The sequence below is a fragment of the Parasteatoda tepidariorum genome, chromosome 1, assembly GCF_982258835.1.
Source record: "Parasteatoda tepidariorum strain Cologne lab strain chromosome 1, Ptep-v5.0, whole genome shotgun sequence".
NCBI lineage: Eukaryota > Metazoa > Arthropoda > Arachnida > Araneae > Theridiidae > Parasteatoda > Parasteatoda tepidariorum.
Window position 1 is genome coordinate 119,812,135 of NC_141755.1, and position 22,241 is coordinate 119,834,375.

A 22,241-nucleotide genomic window follows, 5' to 3' on the forward strand; every position below is an offset into this window, starting at 1 on the left:
ATGAAAGTTTTGATAATTTTATTAATTGCTTATTCAATTTATTTTGTTAAAAAAAGATTTATGTGAAATAATTTATTTTAATTAAACTAATGGCTTTTTTTGCTTTCAAAGAACTATCAGCAAACTCTTTTAGTGAAAATAAAAACATTTTTAAGTAACAACTCTGTTATATGCAAATTTTTAAAAAAAAAATTTTGAAAAATTTCATTGAATTAGTAGCAATAAAATTATAACTGGTAAAATCAGCAGTAGAGTCATAACATTCCTTTGAAAAGTAGTACAGAGTTTTTAAATTTAAATATTTATTAAATATATAATTCCATTTTTAAAAAATATGAATTATAAGTATTTCTTTCAATTACTAATTGAATATAAAAACACAAAATTAGACTGAAAACCATTTATGTACCAATAAAACCAATTGTCGGACAGTTCTTACATATTTGTACTAAAATATAAAATTTAAAAAAAAGTAGTATACATGTTTTTTCTCTTATATTCAAAAATTCTTCCAATGATTTTGTAAATTCGTCGCTTTGAAACTAAACCATGGTAACTCAAAAAAGCGAGTTTTTCAGGAGAGCGATTTCTAACTTTTCAAGATGGCGAATCGCACCAATGCGATAACAATTTATCTGCTCTCTAAATTAATTTTTTGAAACTATGAAAATAACACGTTGTTTCTCTAAAAGTGTGTTTTTTTTTACACAAAATGACCCAACTATCTCATTTTTCGATTTTTTGAGTAACTACGGTTTAGTTTCAAAGCGATGTATTATCGAAATATCAGTACTGAGTTACTGCTTTTCGAAATAATTGCAAGTTTGAAACATTATTATATGAAAGTGAGTCCATATTTGTCAAGACACATGCCCCTCTCTGCCTATCTATCCCTATTTCATAATCATAAATTATTAAAGTTCTGAATATAATATTTTTTACTTAGTTTGACCAAAATTAATACAAGCTAATGAAAAAAATATGAGAAATATGTTTAAAAGAAATTCTGCGTCCAAAATTTAAGCTAATTTCCATGTTTGAAACTACAAAATTTGAATTTTGAACTCAAACTTTAGCCATTAGTAGTTAAACTATAATCATTCCAAAAAATTTGGTAAGCAAGCAATAAGATCCATCTTGGTTAAAAACATTATTTGATTGACGAAAGCTTGAACAAATCGAAAGGAACGAAAGAGGAAATCTAATTTAATTTTTTAATGAAATTAGAAAGAATAGCGTCAAAAATATAACTATCACAACGCACTCGAAAGTTTTTCAAGTCCAAGCATCTAAAAAGCAACGAAAAGCGTTGAATTCTATTTTTGACCAAACAACACGATATTAAATTTATCTCCAAATATTAACTCATAGTAGGTCATATGTAGTCTCCAAATGTTAACTCACGTTTTAATAGCCCAACTAAAAGAAGAAAAGAACTGGTTTCCTGTTCACTGGTTCAGATAAAACCCATTTTTTTTCTATTTAATCGACTTTTACTTTTCGATATGCATATGTATTAAATCATGTTTAGTAAAACTTTTCAAATTAGTATCGTATGCCTTAATTTCCAGAAAAAGTTTTTTTCACCCATTTGTATGACTTATAAGTCTTTAAAAAGTCATAATCAGAATATCAAACACTTTAAAATGTCGTGTTTTTTCACTGTTCATTCCCTTGATTATCTTACTACTTATTATTTGAACCCCAAAGACTTTGAAATAATAATTTATAAATTTCATCCCATTTTTTTTAAAACATTTTACTGCAAATATGTTGACACTTTCATTTACAAAATTTTCATTCACCAAAATTACAAGTTTGAAAAATATTATGAATTTTTTAAATATAGGCTGTGCCATTCAAGGGTTGGTTGCCACAAGTTTGAATTTTGTCTCCACACGTTAACCCACGGAAAGAAGCCCAACAAATGTTTTTCGGGGATCTACCAAAACTTTAGAAGCTCGTTAACCCTATTGTAGGAAATCAATAATACAGCGTTTTGTTAATTCGAAAAAAGTTATGACAGTCAAAAATTGCGGTTAAATTGCGACAAATAAACGATTCAATTTTAACTTTCAACACACCGCGAAGCTGATATATGTTATAGATAATTATTAAGCTTAAAAAAATTAAATATGGATAATCTAAAATATAGCAAGGAAGGTGGGTTCATATTTCTCTCCACTAATATGTTAGAACACATACAAATCTTATGCTTAGCAAAGACAAATGCGAATTAAAAAAATACTTTACAACCAATGTAACTATTTTCAAAGAAATATTATGTTAGGAGTTAAAAACTAGCCTCTAATCACTATGGAGGTGAATAAGGTTATAAAATATGGAAATTTTAAGGTCGTAAGCAAGCATTGCTCATAACTCTTCACCTCACTCCATATTTAAAGACGTAGTGACTCAGGGGGTAGAACATTCGCCTCCCAATGAGATAAACTGGGTTCGAATCCCAGCAATGGCATGAATTTCGGAATTGGTACGAATTTTGCTTAAGTGCTGACGTAAAACATCATCAGTGGTAGACGGATCATAGGTTAGAGTCCACTTGCCGACAGCCTGACCGTGGGAGGTTTTCCTCTCCATGTAATGCAAATGCGGATTAGTTCCATAAAAAAGTCCTCCACGAAGACACATCTCTCCCAATACTTCAACCAGGGGGTCCCTCGTCTTCTGGATTGGGTTCAAACTTACAAGGTTAAGGAGTTGAGCCTTATTAGTCGTGAAACCTAAATTGGGTTGGCTGTTCAACCACAGTTATAAAATAACTCTTCACCCCATTGTAAGTAACAATAAGCAAATCACAAACCATTCGCCCTCTTAAGTGCTTTCGTATTATTTGACCGATTACAAATTAGATATTTAGTTTTGCAGGCAATGCAAGAGTTTTTGCTATCATTAAAAGTATAATTTAAGCCACATAAAATTGTGCCCTCGAGGTATAACATATAATTTAAGCCACATAAAATTGTGCCCTCGAGGATTTGCCTACGATAAAAATATCGCCGCGACAAATTGTGCGCATGAAGGATTGTGTCCGCGATGAATTGTGCACTTCGACAAATTGACGCACGACACCCCGTTTTGACCATTGTAATAAATCGTCGACCTAAAAAATTTTTCTTCACTCAATCCGTTTGTAAAAAGAAAACAAAAACTAGTTTTAGTCAATTTTAGACCATAAAACCACAGTTTAATTTTACCTCTAAACATAAGCTCATTGCCTCGTAATGTTAGCTCATTGTTGAATATTAACCCATAAAATTTCGTTTGGCCATTCGTCAGAAAAAGGCATTTATTTTTGATATATAATGATGAATCTGAAGTTGTCAGCAGTTGAATAGATGTTCATTAGTCAGTTATATTGATTTTTAACTAATTACAGATATGTAATACGGTTTATATTACGGTAAGTTTATATTGCAGTTACGTTTTATACTAATACAGCTTATATTACAGTATTATTTTAGTAAATTCTGAATTTTTATGACCGCTGCATTTTTAGACACTTTTGCTGGTTTAGGAGCATTTTTTTTTAAATGGCCTATAGTCTTTTTGAACTTATCTGTCGAGAGGTTTTGCATAGAGTATTTTTTTAATGTTAACTGTAATGCTAATTTTAGATACACTGATCTGTGTTGCGTCAATGATTTGTAAACTCTCTAGATCAGCTAGTACTACTGTCGTTTGCGCTACATCATAGCGAACAAGTCATAAACTAAGTCTGTATGCTTGTAGTTACTTTTAAAATTTGCATTAACTTTTTAAACTGAATTGTTTTGAACAATTTTTTTTTAAAATTTCATGTAGCTAAATAATTGTCTTCCAGTTTTTTACGCATAATTTCGAGAAATGTAGAAAAAAATTTAAGCATTTTTTTAAACATTATTAATAATGAGTAAAATATAACAATAGATTTGCCAAGTGAATTACACTCAGCATCAACTACAGTATCGTTGTCAGTTATTATCCCGGTATTTTATAATCGTCGTTGAACAGCCGTTTATGGGTTTAAGACTACCAATGTTCAACTCCGTAGCCTTATTAACTCAAGAGTTATCGTTGCAAGATGAATATCTTTGACAATAATCCACACGATATTACCGTATTCGATCATTATTGTTGCCGATAAATTCGTAATATTGTCGTTGTTCTTAGCTATTTAATTATTTAAACATTCTATATCTGTTAATATGTTAGTATGTAAAATTCATTTTTGCTCCACCTAGCTCAAATAATTTCTCATTCTATGGCATAAGATTTGAATAATGTTTTATGTTTTTTCTTTTTAATTTCTGTAGTTATTTAGTTTGGGGTATGAATTTTGAGATTAGATTAATATAGACAATTAGGTATAAATAAGAGGAGCATCCCCACCTTGTATCTGAATAGTCTATTCCCTCCCAAGGCAATCTTTGTAACCAATTATCAAACTTGTTTTTCCAAAACCTTAAATATTTAGTAGTAACCTTAAATATTGTTAGTATTTATTATTTTTTGCAAGTTCATTTAAAAATGTTTTGAATTGATTTAAAATGCAAAGTAAAGAAATTGTTACATTTTGACATTAAATCAGAGATTTGAGAAGCATTTCTGAGGAATAAAAATTCAAAATATTCATATTACTGAATGTTTCTTGTTCAGAAACTAACAAAATGATTTTGAGCAAATTAAAGATTTTGATTGCTGAAATTATTTTAAAAAGTTTTTTTGCTTGCCTTATAACAATTGAATAAATTAGTTTTACGTACGAGTGCAACATATTTTTCATAGTTAAATTGGTTATACCACAGCCTACATCACAAGTCGTATTATTCCTACTGAATTCAACCAGCAAACGGCATTTTTTGCGAGCCTGGATTCTATCAACAAACTAACATTTTCCGCGAGCCTGACTTCTAGCTACAAATAAACATTAAACGAAGTTTGTTGTTTTAAGTCGCTTCTAGTCAGGTTGGAATTGTATTAGTCTAGTTCATTTTGAAATAATTGATTTTATTGCTTTATCTAAGTTTATGTCTTTAATAAACATATTTAAAATTCAGTTTATTAATTAAGGTAAATGTAATTAATTAATAAAAGGTAAATGTTATTACTAGTAAAATTTTAGAAGTGGAAGTAGTTGTGTTTTTATTTTCATATTATACCCAATTAAGTACATTTAGGGTCGGAGAAATACACAGAGTTAAAGTTACATTAAAAAGACGCTTTACTGCGAAATAAATACTTTGTGGCTAATTCTGTTTCAGCTGATAGTTGAAATTCTGCTAGTTTAAAATTTAATCGGCTGGTCCATAAGAATTCCGCACCCGTTTCGTACCAACCACAATGCTGACGTAAAATAACCATAATGGTAGACGGATCACGGTCTCTTTGTCTTCAGACTAAACGTGTGAGATTTTCGTGGATTTTTACTCCATGTAACGCGCAACGCAAATGCGGGTTAGTTCCATCGAAAAGTCTTCCATGAAGGCAAATTCCTCGCAATACCTAATCCAGTCCTTGTCTTCTTGATTGGGTTCAAAATTACAAGGCTACGGAGTTGAACATTAGTAGTCGTAAACCCAAAAATTGGGTCGGCAGTTCAGCGACAGTTATAAAATAAGACAGAGATGAAACAGAATTTGATAAGAGGTTCTCTCGTAGCCAATCAACGTCTAAATGGGCTATCCCGACTTAATTTTTCGGGAAGAATTTATCACCGAATATGTATTACGCACCTAATGCTGGTTATTCTTTATTTTTTTTTTGCAAATTATTAGCATCCGATTAACCTTATAAAATTTCTTTTGCAGATGCATTGGCTTAGACTTGGGGGAATGATTCTCAGTATTGTGATCTGCTTTCTGAACACAGTCTACAGCCAGCATCAAAATTGGAACGGACATTACTATCAGCATTATTCATCCACTTCAGTATAGGTTGCACCGAACCACAACCACCAAGGCGGAGATCTGGATTTGTAAAGTTCAATTAATAAACCATCTTCCAGCTTTGGAAAAATGCCTTGGAAAAACCCACAGTCCAAGCCACAGTGGCAATCTCCAATGTACCAGCCGAAATGGCTAGATTCGCTTTCAAAACCGCAATGGCAACTATCGAAAGCACACCACATGAAACCGTTTATGAAACGACCATTTAAGAATTCAAACTCACTAAACAACCAGCCGCATGACCAATGGAGAGCAGGACCTAAAGAGTGGCAAGGAAGATTTCGTACTAAACCTAATGGCATATTTTTCCGACAAACTACAGCCCAACCCAGAAATTGGCCAGATTACATTCCTCCACTTTCTATTATAAAACTTTCTATGGATGATCCACATGCACTTTACAACTTCAAATAATAATTATTCATTAAAAATGAGGCAAAGCATTTATATGTTTTAAACAAACTCCCATTTGTTAGTGTACGATAAATATATCTGCAAGAAAGTATCTTAAAACAAAATCGAAGCTTTTTAGTACATATATGAATATCTACTGTCTGTCTAACTAAAGAACTTCCCTCGCTACAGCTAGAGCACCGTCTATGACCATGGTTACGAGTTTAAACTATTTCAAGTAAAGCAGGTTTTGACTAGAGTCAGTGAGGGAAGTAAGCAAGAGCCGGACCTCTTTCAAAAAACGTTTTTCTTGTTTCCATAGCAACAGACGGCTCCAAACACTTTGACTGAAAAGTTTTTAGATTGGGCTGATAGATGCTATTTGGCGAATGCTTTTCTCCCCATGCATTGAGGTGAAATTATTTTTCCTATTTTGAGCTGTAGAAATTCCATATTTTTAAACTCAATATATGAAAAAGAGTTTGATTTAGGCATTTTTAAGAGATTATGGTACCGGACAGTGTCTGAATCATTGAAACAATTTTGTATTGCGCTCATTTAAGTTTTAACTCACTGAAAAATATTCCATTGCTTTACCTGAATTTTTAATGCCATGACCAATTTTGAACTAAAAAAAGAACAGTCAGCAAAAAAGAAATTTCAAAATAAAGCTGCAGAAAATTAGAAAATTGAGTAAAGCGATGCTTCATAAGAGTAATTTAAATTTTTCTGACTGAAGCAGTCGGTTTTCTTTTTAGTTATGTAGTTTGAATCTAGGAATGTTTTTTAAAATTATTCTTTTCATTATTTACCTTTTTAAGTTTTTTAGGTGCTTTGTTATGTATTTCAAATAAAGGAAAGTTTTGTTTTTAAGATTTTATAAGTCTCTCTTTAATTGAACTAGGCTAATGATAGAATATATTGTACATTATAGGGGGAAAATGCGGTGCATCAACAATGCAATGATCTACAGTGCTTGAAATTGTCCTTCAAATGACGGTTTTTATACATTATGATTGTAATTATCATCAAGACATGCAGACATAAGTTTTCCACTATTTATTCATGTGTTGCCACAGAGATGACTTAATGCTCACTTGTTAATTTCATATATTCAAGAATTTTAACTCTGAAGCCAGAGATTATTTAAAGCATCAAGTCGAATCGTTAGGGTCTTCTATAATGGCCACCCTTAATGTTTGTTTTTAAGTGAAAAATGAAGCCACAAAAAGAAATGCATTCGCTAGGAATCTCAAAAAAATAAAAGTTACTAGAAAATATCAAAACCTGTTTGTTCACCAGAAAGGAATTGGAATGTGATTATTAGGATTTATTACAAATCTGCAAATAAAACTTATCATGATTGCTGATAACTCAGTTTTATCTGATGAAATAAAAGTGAAATTCCTTTCATTTTTGACTTAATTTCCAAATCTAAAGCAATCTTGAAGAAATTTATAAGAAGCTGCAAATTAAGTTACATAAAAAAATAATAAGCATAAACACATAATTGTCCATCTTAAACTGTGGAGACAGTTTTTTTCAGAAAACAATATTTGCTTTTATTTAAATGATCAAAATGGGAATTTTTAATTAGGCAATGAGTCATCACAAGAATTATATAATTAAATATTCAAATAATTTCCAACCAATATAATGTACAACCGAAATAACGATATGAAAACTCATTAATTGCTTAGAAAATTAGCTCGTTTGAAATAAAGCATCAACTTTTGTAAATTAATGAAAAAAACAATAGTATTCTAGATGACAACTTCAGAATTGGAAAACACTAATCAGAAAGCGTAAATCAAGTTTAATTAACCGCATAGTTTACATCTTAAAGTGTAAAGACGGCACTTTCAGAAAAATGTATTTCATTTGATTTAAACCAAAGGAAAATTTTTATGTAGCAAAGAGATAACGTGCTTGAATTTTATACAAACTATGCAAACAAAATAATGCAAAAAGAGCATTTATTGATGAGAAAACTAACTCTTATTTGAAATATAGCATCAAAGTTTGAAGAGGAAAAAAACTAAATTCTTTGAGGTTTGGAAAGCTTAGTTTTGAAGAAAATATCCCAACAGCGATTTTTGTTGTACATTGCAGGTAAGTATACATTGCAAGTACATATTTCAAACATTAATGTATTTTTAAAGAGCTTTTTATTTTCACTGAAAACACAAACTTGTTTTTCATACCGTAATAATTTAATTTTTGAATAGACCCAAGAAATAATCCAAACATAGATAATTAAACTTGCTTCTGTAATTATTAAACTCAAATTACGAATTAAAGCCTTTTATTTTCCTTATTTATATCAAACTAACACAACTTAAGGGAGAAAACTAATTTTTATTAAAATATAGATTTGATTGCCTCTGCAATCTTTAGACAAATTAAAATTATTCAGAAATATCTGGACTACTCAGAACTTATAAAAGTTCTCTCTTAAACGACCTTTCGTTAAGTTTTAAAATAAGTTTACAAATTTGAATTTATGTTGAACTATGTAAGAAATTAAATCTGAAATGTTTGCTGAAAATTCAACTCAGAACTTCACAAGAAATAATTTATAAAAAGGATTTTATAAGATTAAACAAAAAGAAATTTTAACAAATTTTTGACCTTGTATTTAAAAATCAAAGATAATTTAATTGGACTTACGTACAAGTGACAAGTTTTAACCGAGAAAAAAATTAAAATTCATAAAAGAATTTAGAAACTTGCATTCTATGGGAAAAATCAAAAAGTTATTAACTAAAGAGATTACAAGTGCCAAAACTTTTGATTGGACTCTTCGTTATGCAAACACTTTTTCTGGTTTGACAAAGAGTATGCTTAGATTAATTTCGATGGAATCTAAAATGTTCATTTCATGAAAAATCTAAACTTTTTGAACAGTTTGAAACTAGAATTAAACAAATTTAGTGTTTCTCTTATACCATTAAAGCAATTGTGGTGCGCTTGTTTTCCAGCGCAGTCATCCATTGCCAAGAATATTACTGCCACACATTAGTCTACCAGTTTAGAGAGAGGACCCATTCACACATCCACAAATCGTAATTTTGACTTGAACTAGAGAACGATCAATTTCCACTCAGTACCCACAGAAGTAAGATTTGTTATGGAAACATGGGACTAGTTCGGGAAACATTGGTGACCAGACAGATTTAACGTGCACCAGTCACCATTTAATAATTTCTTCGGTAGGCGGCGATCCAACTCACGATCTTTGGACATGGGCCGAACGCCCTACCGACCAAGCTACCCCTGCCCCCATATGCTTCGTTGCAAATCAGTTAAGCTAAGGTTGTATGTCAAAAACTAGTGTTCAAATATGTTCCTTATAGAAATTATTTAAGGTGACCTCGTAATCTTTAGTTCACCAACATCCTGAGCCACACAGCAAGAATGACATTTAACTTCAAATTTTGCCCAAACTATATATTAGAAAAAAACTTTCTAGTAGAACCGTAAAAATTCCATTTTGTGCGAAAGTATTAAGTACTGGAATTTTCTAATCTCGATCCTTAATCTGCAAACTAAAACCACACTGAAAACAAAAATTTTTAACTAAAAATTAATTTATTTTCAATATAAAATACACAGTACAGATAAGATTTTTACAATTTATCTTTTACTATAGTCTAGCATTACAAAAAACTAAAAATCTATAACCAAAATACTTTTATGATATATAGTACAAATATCAGAGTAAAATTTCTTTCAATTACTGTAAAAAGTTTCAAACACTAGTTCAATACAATTATACAATGTAAATATTAACCACTAATTTGTTTCGTTAAACATTTACTACTAATTTGTCCCGGAAAAAATTTAGTATTAAAAATGACAACGTTTTTATTTCGTTTATGATAAATTTTCCACATTATTAAAAAGCAGGTGATTAATAAATAGTATAATATTGTATATTACAACTAGATCTAATAATCCTGATATTGCAACTAAATCTGATATTTTAAATTAAAAGTTTTAGATCTTTGTAAAAGGACTGTTTTGTTGACTAGAGTATTACAGCATGTTATAAAAAAAAATCAAACTTCAGAAATTTTACTAGCAGAGGGGAAGGAATTTCCAAGCAGTTCAAGTTATTATTAAATTTTAAGCCATTAGAATTTAATGTTGATTAGTATAAACTAAACTTTGAAAAAGAGATTTCTTCGATTCATCCAAAGTGAAAATCCTCCTTTCCAAAATGATAGATTCAGTTTCATTAAATTTTAAATCCAAATAAAACGTAGTCTTCTTGCTAATGTAATTGACAGAGTTTACAATGATTCCTTTTAATGTGAATTTGTTCTGTTACTAATTCTATTCAAATAGAAAATGTTCGCAATCTAGATATATAAATAAAACCAACTCTGCGATTATGACAACACTTAAAATTAAGTTAACTCCCAGAAATTCAGAAAAATTTTACATTTTGATAGCTGATTATTCAAACTTTGGCATCTTTAATATTTCTTTAAAAATATGCAAAACTAATTTGGATTTATTGTAAATATACTAAAGCAATATAGTTCTATATTCAAATTTATACTTTATAGTTTGGTATAAGTTAACAGGATTTTTATACCAATAATGTTTTTATATACGCATTAGATTAATTTTAGTGTCAAATGCTCACAAATTAATGAGTTTCAAAAATGAAAATACATAAATTTCTTATCCAACACATCAGAGTAGCATCAATATACATCAATGACATTTACATTATAAAAAATTATAATTTATAAATTCCGTTAGGTACATGTTTTATAATATAAGTTTCATTTTATGCTATACACATAGATTACACATTCGATATCTAAGACAAGACTGATTACATAAAGCCTAAAATGCAGTGGAATATACAGTTTAAGTCGATGTTAATTTAGCTGATACAAAATATTTAGGAAAAACTAAAAGTTTAAAATTTGAATAATTGTCGTAAAGTAGAATTAAAAATAGTATTAAAAGTAAATTAAATAAAATGTACACTTTACAAGTTAATGCACGGCATAGGCTTCTCTTGTTTGTAAAAAAATTCAGGTTTCCCAAACACAATTTTAAAATATGCTGATCCAAAAATATTAAAATTGTCCTAAAAATAAAATTTTTTTATCTAATAATAAACCGCTAGTTTAAAGAAATTTCCTAAGTGCTTAGAATTTTGAATAAACAAAACTGTTAAATGCAATTTAATGATACTCACTCAGGTCGGTAACTGAATTTGTTTTCACGAGATTTTAATAAAAGTACGAGTTAATTGTTAAAGTTTTCGTTTTCACAGACACTTTGCTAAAATTTCAAAATCTACAGAAAAGTTTTATTACCATTTTTAGGCCGATTATAAGGTAATATATAGAAAGTACAATAACTTTAATAGTTACGCACTTTTAGCATACAAATCTTAGTTTACCATTTTCTTGAATCGCTTAAAACCAATTTTCATACAACTTAAAAATTTAGTTAATTTTGAATACTAAACATTTTTTTTATCCAGCTCTCACTTCCTTAATTTCTAAGTTACAATATATCACTTTGACGTCTTAAATTTCTTAACAAAAAAGAGAGTTCTAAATTAAAGTATAACTGCTGAGAGTTTTGACGTACGGCAACGTGCGCTAGGGAATCTGAAACTTTCGAAACTGCTGAACGAGTGTGGACGTCGAAGAGGGCCGTCTACCGCTACCATTTCTAACTCCACACTTGTGTAGGACGGAAAATTTCGAAATTTTTGAACAATTTTTTTTTGTTAGCGCTATATCAATCTCCAAATCAAACAGAAAGATTTCAAAGAATTAATAGTAATTAAGTTAATAGTGTTTAGAAGTCTACGAATCTCAATAAAGTTTAAAACTATTTGATTTTAGTAGCGCAGAAAATTTTTGGTTACTCTTTCTAAAAATGTCAAATTGCGATTGTAGATTTGAGTAATGCACCGATGATTAATTTATTCAGTATTCCTGTTACCAAATTAACGGTTACTATTTTGCGTGCGTGCGCGTGTGATACTACTTTCGCTCTAACCCCTCCCCTCCCTTCAAGAAGTGTTCTCGTGTTTCGATTTAAATTAAAAATCATGATCGTCCTGCAATTGTTTTCCAGCTGTTTATTTTTTAAAATTTTGCTTATCTGTCAGAGCAAGCTACGTTTGCGTAAAAAAGTACTTGAACGTATAACTTCTATTTCACTGTCATTAAAATTTCGGCCAAATTGTATTTAAAAAAGATATAACTCGTACACTTTTATTGAAAAAAACATTGCCTATCCATCTAAGAAAAAAAACTGTTCTACATACCATATTTTACTTTTAAACTAAAAACTTAATATCTAGGCAAAACTGAAAATTTAGTAAACCAAAATTTTCGGAAAAAATTTTATAATTTATTTTGCGAAATTTTCTGCACAACGTTAATTAAAAAAATTTTTTTAACTCAATTCTGCATAATGTTTGGTGCTTTATAGGAGTTTAAGGAAACTAATTCCACCACTAAAGCAACAAGTTAATGTTAGATGTTAAGTTAGGGTAAGTTAAGTGATTAGTAAATTAGGAATTATTTTGTTACTTCAGCAGCAAAATTAAGTTACATTAAACGTCCTAAAAATTATAAAAATTTGCTAAACAAGAAATTTGGAATTTTATTTGTCTTTAAATATAAAGCACTAAAAAAAATCTCGATCATAAAAAATTTGTTAACTTGTTGAAATTCCCCCAACACGTTAATGTCTACAACTTTTTTAAAATTATCCGGATAATATATCCCGACTTTTAAATATTAAAGTAACTGCTTGTTTTTACATGAATTTTTTAAATTTTATATTCGGCAATAACTACATAAGTCATATAAACCTTGGCATGAGAGTTCGTATATTAATTATTTTAACTGCAAGTCAAAGTATGTAGAACAGTAAAAATATGTTAAATTAATTATATATTTTTCAAATGTATTTAGAGAATTAAATTAAATGTATTAAATTACTGAAATTTGGATTTAAAGTAATATCGTACATTATAATTTGTGTGTGTGTTCACTGCCCTTTTTTAAGTTTATTTCAGTCTAGCTTTCGATTCAAAGTTATGAATCCGTGAAAAGTGCAGAGGAGGATATTTTGAAATTTTATTTCTCACAATTCTGGTGTATTGATTTTTGTGTGGATCCGTTTAAATTTCGTTAAAGGGATTTGATTTACAAAACTTAATGCATCAATAAAGAAGAAATGAGACCTGTCTGCGAATTTGTTTAGAGATTTTATTCTTTAATGCTCCAGCATGAATACTAAAAGTTAATTTAAATAGTTTGTGAACTACTGTAAAACAAATATCATAAATTGTGCAATTAGAGATAGTAACAACTGTTTAATTTAAGAGTTTTTGTATTTAAGTAACTTTTTAGAAGTTTGAACGTCAGTTTTTTCTTAAAATTAAATTATATAATAAATTAAATCAAATAAATATAAATTTAAAAAATTTAAGCTTAGATCATTCTAAAGCACTCCAGCATTGTAGTACCGAAACTATAGTACGACCTTTTCTACATACTTTTATTTACGATTTATTCACTTTAGTTCACATTGTCTAAAGCAAATTCTATTCTTTTTGGTAATTATCATATAACTTACTTAAAATTTAGTTTATTTTGAATACTGAACATTGTTTTTTATCCAGCTTTTACTTCAATTTCTAAGTTACAATATCTCACTTTGAAGACATAAATTTCTAAACATAAAGAACGTTCTAAATTAAAGTACGTCAGAGCGGAGAGTTTTTACGTACAGCAACGTACAAGTGGGGAAGAGGGAGCAGACCTGCCGCCTACCGCTACCAATTCGAACTCCACACTTGCTCAGAAATTTCAAAACTTTCCGTCTTACGCAAGCTTTTATGTTAGCGCTATATCAATCTCCAAATCAAACAGAAAAATTTCGGAAAATTAATAGTAATTAAATTAATAGTGTTTAGAAGTCTACGAATCTCAATTAAGTTTTAACCTCGAATTTAGTAGCGTAGAGAATTTTCCGTTACTCTTTTTTAAAAATGTCAAATTGCGATTGTAGATTTGAGTAATGCACCGATGATTAATTTGAACTAACAGTTAATATTTGGAGCGCGAATGATACTACTTTCGCTCTAAACCCCCTTCATGAAGGTCTATACAACTGTGTATAATCCTGGTTTTTCGATTTAAATTAAGAACAGTAATCGTCCTGTAATTTGGCTGTTTATTTTATAGAATTTAAGCTTATCTGTCAAAACTGACTACGTTTGCGTAAAAAGTACTTAAACGTTTAACTTAAATTTCACTGAAATGAAAATTTCGGTCAAATTGTATTTTAATAAATATAACTCATACCTTTATTAAAAAACATTGCCTACCTATTCTAGTAGTACACAATTTCAACTTAACATCTCAGGCACACAGATTTCCAGAACAGGTAGTCTTAAAACATTACTACAGAATAAAACGACATAAACGACATAAATGATTGATCATTCGTCAACTGATCTCATGCTGGGATTGAGCTACGAAACTGGAATAGAAAAAGAGCAGTAATTTCCTAAATATAGCCTAGCGGCCTTAATTCGATCAAATTTTCAATGTTTAAAGAGAGCAGGCACATTTTAAAAATCAATTTAACTGTTATGAAATTTTATATAACCAGAGCTTATTCTACTTCCCATTACATAATATACTAGCTCATAATAACTTTGTTCAGCCTTTTAGAAATTTTGAAAACTTTGGGAAAACTTTAATAAAAGCATTTTCATAGCTTTTCATATTAAAACGCAGCAATCTGTTTTAATACAAATCCTTATTTTTTTTAAAAAATTTATAGAGATTTAAGACAGAAGACAGTATAATTCATTGATTGCTAATAATGCTTTAAATTTTAGACTGGATTCTTTCTGCAGAGTTGAAAATAGTAAAAATCTGTATATTAGAGGAAAATATGGTATCTGACGAGGGGTGCAGACAATTAAGAAAATGTGTAGTCCTTGTAGACAGCTATATTTGCATTTTGTTTTATATGTGCTTCTTATAATTGTTTAATATTGTTTTTACCTTTTCTTTTTAAGAATTTTAAAGCTTTTATTAGTGAAAATTCCGTACTACACTTAAAATTAACTAATAAAACTTTAAGATAGAACTGCATTTTTATCTTGAAACTGTTTTCAACGCTTAAAAATACTCAAAATATTACATCAGGCAAGATATTACGTAGATGCAATTTGAAAAAATCACAAACAATTAGGAAAGGTACAAAATGTACTACACCTTCACGATAATAAATTTGTAAACTTTCAAGTATTAGTTTCTTTAAAGAGAATCATTTCATTTAATTATATTTAAAAATTTACGATTTCTTAATAAGCCTTAAAGGTTTTTAAACTGCTATTTAGTATTTTATGAAGGAATTCACTATTTTGTGTTCGTAAAAAAAAAAAAAAAAAAAAAAAAAAGAAATTAAAAAAAAAAAAAACTGTTCTACATGCTACTATTTTACTTTTTTTAGAAAGAAAAACTAAAAATTTAGGCAAAACGGGAATATTATTAAACCAAAAGTTTCGAGAAAAATTACATTTTATAGTTTTTGAAAAATTCTTTATACCGTTAATTTTAAGTCTTTTTACTCAATTCTGCATAATATTTGCTGTTTTAGGGGAATTTAAAGAAACTTATTCCACTACTGAAGCAGCAAGTTAGTGTTAGATGTAAAACGTTAAGGTAAGTTAAGTGATTAGTAAATTACGGATTATTTTTCTACTTCAGCAGCAAAAATAAGTGACATTAAACTTCCCTGAAAATTTGCCAAACAAAAATATTTGAATTTTATTTTTCTTTAAATATATAAACGTTACAGCCTTTAAGTACTTTAACAAAAAATATTCATTCATAAAAAAAAATCAGTTTAGTAAGTTGTGAAAATTTTCCCCCTCTTCTAACTCGTAAATGGCTACAACTTTTTTAAATTATCCAGATAATACATCCAGACTTTTTAACTATTAATGTAAAAACAAGCAGTTACTTCGATAACAATTTTAATTTAAATTTTATAATCGGTCTTAACTACACTAAGTCTATATAAACCTTTGCATGACATGAGAGTTCGTATATAAATTATTTTAACTGCAAGTTAAAGCATGTAGAACAGTAAAAATATGCTCAAATATACAATTTAGAAAACCTAAAATTTGAAGTCCTGTTTTCCTTTTAATGAGCACCTTTATAATATCTCCCTCTGCTTAGAGTGTAAAACATTCCTCTATTAAGTTAAGACTGAATTCCTTCCTTTGTTTTTCAAAAAATTACTTAGCTATAAATCTAGTTTTGTACATGAGAGGTAAATTTATATTACAGTATACAAATAATATTTTTTTTTCAATGTATTTAGAAATTTAAATTAAATTTATTAAATTTGTATTTAGAATAGTATAGTACATTATGACTTGTTCACTGTCAAGTTTATGATTCCAAGTTATGAATCAGTGAAAAGTGCAGGGGTGGAGGATATTTAGAAATTTTATCTCTCACAATTTTGGTGTATAGAGTTTGTGTGGATCCGTCTAAATTCAGTTAAAGAGATTTATTACAAAACCATTAATGCATCAATAAAGAAGAAACGAGACATGTCTGCGAATTTGTTTAGAGATTTTATTTGAATGTTCTAGCATGAATACTAAAAGTTAATTTAAATAGTTTGTGAACTACTGTAAAACAAGGTTCATAAATTAAGCAATTAGATATAGCAATAACTGTTTAATTTAAAAAATTTTGTATTTAAGTCCCTTTTTCGAAGTTTGAATGTCAGGTTTTTGTTAAATTAAATTGTGCCAAAATTTACGCTCCAAATAAATACAAATTTAGAAAATTTAAGCTTAGATCATTCTAAAGCATTCTAGCATTGTAGTACCGAAACTATAATACGAATATTTCTACACACTTTTATTTACGATTTATCCACTTCAGAATTTGCTTTATACAATGTGAACTATTCTTTTTGGTATAGGAGTTCCCGATTGAAAACCCCATTCTACTTCACGCTAATATGAGCCAAATTTCCCCTCGTAAAAGAATAAACTAAAGTTCGAATTTAAACTTTTTTTTTTATAACGGAATTTTTAAGCATTCTAAAAAAATATAGTTGACAAATTTTCTTGGTACAAGGTGAATGTCTAGTACAAATGTTTTAAATTACTGGTATCATGGCAGCAACAGTTTTTTAAAAAAATGGAGTGATACAATAAAGTTAAACGACGAGAACAGTTTAGAGTTTAGGAAAACTGCGTGCCTGAGAAAGATAGAAATATGGCAGATAATTCTTTTGCATTTAACAGAAATGTACCTGAAACATTTTGCTAGAAATTTTGAAAGTTTGCGCAGAAGGCTTAAAAAGTAAATCTTCGTAAGAAAATTAAGACTAAAACTTTCTCGAATACCTTAAATTCTAGCAAAAGTTTTTTTAAAATATTAAAGCCAAAATCTAATTTTTTTAACCTAGTATTTTTATCAATCATAAACTTTTACATAGTTAATTTACTTTTCAAAAACAAGAGAAATTATTATAGATAACAGATCTAAGATAACATCTTACAGATAACAATGAAATTTGCAATGAAAAGCACCGAAGATACGAGACCAGTCAATAGAACATAAATAAATGTTGAGGACCTGAATACTGCTATTGTGACAGAGGTGTAGCAGAGAAATCGCCATGAGTTTATCGTAGAAGGAATACATGAAACCAGTAGTTCCTATCTGCCATTCTGAAAACAAAAATATTTGTTACTTCCTAAGCAAGGAAAAAATGCTAAATCCTTAAAATTAGTGATCTAAACTCAAAAAATTGTGGCTACGACTTTATATTTAGGTGTAGTGAAGCGCCATACATACTTCTATTGATCTAGATGTTTCCGTACATCAATAATGCTCTTTTACAACACTTTCAGTAAAGTTTATCATTTGTAGCTGTTTTACTAAAATTTGTAATTTCCATAAGAGGACATGTCGCGGAATAAAATTTTACTTATTACGATAAGGTATAAAGCAATAGTCATTCATTTAGAATGTACGTATACAATATTTCTTAAAATTCGTTAAGGAAACACAATATTCAGAAGGCTTGAATCCAAAGCAAATAGAAATAGAATTATTTCTTTTACAGATTTATCTAAATTTTCTGAGAAAATTTAGATGTAACTAGAAACGAACTTGTTTTTGTGGAATGTTTAACAAAGTGGAAATCGAACTTCTTTTAAACAAAAAATGTCAATTATTTGAGAATTTAAAAACTTACAAGATTTGTGAAAATATTCCTGAATGGAATGAGTTTGGTGACATCATTTATTGATTTCAAATTATATCTTTTAACATTTATATGAACTCGCGATTTGGTATTAACTAGAAATAACACAATTTTAAGAATTTTTCATCATATTCGGGTAGATATTACACGAGTGTTTACAATAAAAGAAAATATAACTTGGATTTTGCTAAATTTATGTAAAAACTGATGAAAAGGGACCCTTAAGCCAATGTAACATAGGGGTAAAATTCATCTATCATTTGCTTCTTTATGTGATACTTATAAAAATTGTGTAAGATTGGACATAAAACAAATCTTGAAAAATTTAAATAGACGTGGAAATTCTAATTGAAAATTTCTTAAAACTTAATTCAACACTCCGTGTTATATGTTAAGAAATTTACTGATTTTTTGCACCATTTAAATTTAATAATTAAAAATATTTAGACCAGGTTTGACAAGATTTCACACAGTATTACACAAGGTAAAAGGAGTTCTAGTTCAAAACACTTCCGTCTAAAACTAAATTACAAAATATCAATTAAGCATTATAAGCGAGATTTCTGTCTTAAGCTTTAAAATGGCTCTGGGTATAAAGCGTTAGCCTATAAATATGATTCCAACTTTGCATCGTATAGCAGGGGTGGCCAACCTGCGGCTCACGAGCCACATGCGGCTCTTTGAAGGATTATTTGTGGCTCTCGATAAATGTACCGTAGTTCCCTTCTCATCTTTGTGCTATTATATTTTAATATTTTTCTGAATCCATTTGTATAGGTGAGTTGTCCATTTCCAATATAATTATGAACCCAAAAGCATCTGAAGAATTAAAATTAATAAAGATGCAAGATCAGAGCTCTACAATTAAAATATAAAACGACCAGAATCGAAGTATCGAGAATTAAAAAAAGACTGTTCCGAATATTGAAATAATTAGACAAGCAATGTACTTAAGTGAATCATTTTATTTCACTTCAAAATTCGTGAAATCCAAACACCGAACAGTATTAATTAACAAGCATCTCAAAGAATTACTGAGAAGTGCTGTCACCAATTATTCACTAAATTTTAAAGAATTATCAAAAGTAAAATAAATGTGTTTATAATTTTTAAATTCACACATATTTTGTACTTTTATGCATATGTTTTCAATGAATATAATTTCAGCAGAAAAAATTTTTAATACCTTTTTATGCATACCTTTTAAATACGTATTTAATAGCAGCTCGCGAAAAATTTTAAATTTTGAAAAATGGCTCTACTATCAAGGAGCTTTGCCACCTCTTGTATAGTGTAAAGTTAACTATGCCGACTCTTATGTGTACCTTATGGACTGTAATTATAAGTTATGCTGTTACTGAATTTTTAAAAAATATGGCGTCTACTTTACACCAAGTTCTTGGTTCTCAGCCCTGGGGGTTTAAAGTCACCTTGCCCTCAGGCTAACCGTGGAAGGTTCTTTTGGTCTTCCTCTCCATGTAACACAAATGCGGGTTAATTCCATCAAAAAGTCCTCTACGAAGGCCCCCCCCTCCAATACTTGATCCAAAAGTTCCCCTGTCTTCTAGATTCGGTTCAAAATTAAAAGGCTGCGTAGTTGAACATTACTAGTCGTAAACCCAAAAATTGGATCTGCTGTTCAATGACGGTTATACAGTATAAAATTAAAATAAGCTTTAAAATTTCTCATGAACTACTAAGTGTGGGAGTCTTAAGCATATCCAATAGAAACTAATTCAAAAAGAGTTATATTTGTTTACCTTAACTAGATTCTTATTCTCAAGGTGAAGCATTCGTAAAAACATTTTGTAAATATTTAATATTTCAATATAATATTCTTTTATATAATAAATTTTATATATTTGTCAATGGTCAATATTTTGAGAATATCGCAGAATCAAATATGAACACATAAAATTTTATAAACATAACTTTAAAAGAACGTCTAACTGTGGAATCACCCTTTCAAAATTAATTTAGTTTTATTTTCCAAAAACCTTTCGGGCACGTTAAAAACTGTTTACTGACCAATTAATCAACAAATCTTAAAATTGAATAAGTGAATTATTCAACGTTTGTGATTCAATAATCACCCAAACTGTGTTTAAATAATTTTTTACTAACCATTTAATATACAAACATAGAAATCATTATTTTCGTATAAACTAATACACAAGTCAATCAATAGCAAATTTTAAAAGCCAAACTAAAAAAAAATTTAAACCTATTTTTAAAAAATTTAAAATTCTAATAATTTAGACATAATAAAGAAATAAACTATGCTGCCAGTTCATGGAAAGTTGAACAATTAATCAAATTATAGATTTCTCAACTTAGCAAAAATATTTCAAAATTTGGGTTGAGACTAAAATTTACCATTATTTGCAAATTAAAAGAGAATGCAGATTAATTGTTTGGAGCTTAAATTTATGAATGTTTATAAGCTAGATAGGGGATTTTTAAAAATTTTAAAAAGAATTCCTTCAAATAATTTTAAATTTAGATCGAATAACTAAGTTCTAGATGCGACTATCAGCACCTTATTTTTATGCCTCCTAAATTATCAAGATGAAACTTTATAAATTTAATTTATACGAGTTTCTTCACTCTATTTCGAGTAATAGAATCTATGTAATATCCACAAACAATTATATTTAACGATCTCGAATATTTATGGACCAATAATTTATAATAATTTATATAAAAGTATTTTCAGATAATACTTATCAGTTTTAAAAAGTTAAATAACGTTAAAAAAATTTGTCATTTTAATTTTAAACATACTTAGAATTTAAAGGCAGCCGACTTGCATAATTTTTTTATTTTTAGGAGTTTAAAAAAAAAGATAAGCTTTATTTGAAAATAAGTATGACAGATCAATTTTGCAAAATTTTAGGTTTTCGAAATAAATTTTAGGTCTTTCTGGAACCTCTAAAAATTACGAATTACGCCCTAAAAATATTTTATATAATTTATTATGATATATAATATAATATAATATTTTATATAATTTATATAATATAATATGTAATATAATATTTATAATATTTTATATAACATAAGATGAACATAGAATGTAGATCAGTGGTTACCAACTGGCGGCCTGCCAAGCGTTTTTTTTGTGGCCCGTGAACTGAAATATTAGTTGTCATTTTTTGCGAACAATTTTCGTAAAAAATTTATATGGGTTTCAAGTACTTTGCTTTGTTAAAAAACCTAGTTTCTTCGTTTCTGTGAAATTTAACATGCCAACGGTGCAAAAAAAAAAAAAAAATTTAAGTCAAAAATCTACTTATTTTAATTTGTAATTAAATACTTTCGTTTTCTACAACATGATAAAAATCTGACTGTAATATTTAGTGTTGCTTTAAACGTAAAATGAGTCCTATATAAAATTTTGATAAAGTTGCAGCCATCCATTTGACTGATGTTTTTAATTACGGCCTTCGGCCTCAAGTAAGTTAGAAACCCCTGATGTAGACGGAATTTTCTCCACACTTGAAAACCCAACGTCAACCTAGATTTAAGGTTTTAATATAGAAGGCTGTTTTCCAAGGTTTTGGATTAGGGTAAGGAGCATAGAATAGA

General features: G+C 28.7%; 2 long non-coding RNA genes across 4 annotated transcripts in view; one reads left to right on the top strand and one right to left on the bottom strand.

Moving 5' to 3' along the window:
- Positions 1-22,241, bottom strand: part of LOC147816800 (uncharacterized) — a 32,701-nt gene that overhangs the window by 3,199 nt on the left and 7,261 nt on the right. For 2 of the 3 annotated variants that reach the window (XR_015429151.1, XR_015429150.1), the window contains one exon: positions 9,911-18,114. This is a non-coding gene — a long non-coding RNA (uncharacterized LOC147816800). Of the gene's footprint in view, positions 1-9,910; positions 18,115-22,241 lie in introns of those variants that run through there. The other variant, XR_015429152.1, reaches the window with a different exon arrangement.
- On the top strand, positions 5,934-18,061 carry LOC147816801 (uncharacterized). Its single transcript, XR_015429153.1, has 3 exons — positions 5,934-8,450; positions 16,011-16,075; positions 17,945-18,061. It is a non-coding gene; the product is annotated as an uncharacterized LOC147816801 (long non-coding RNA).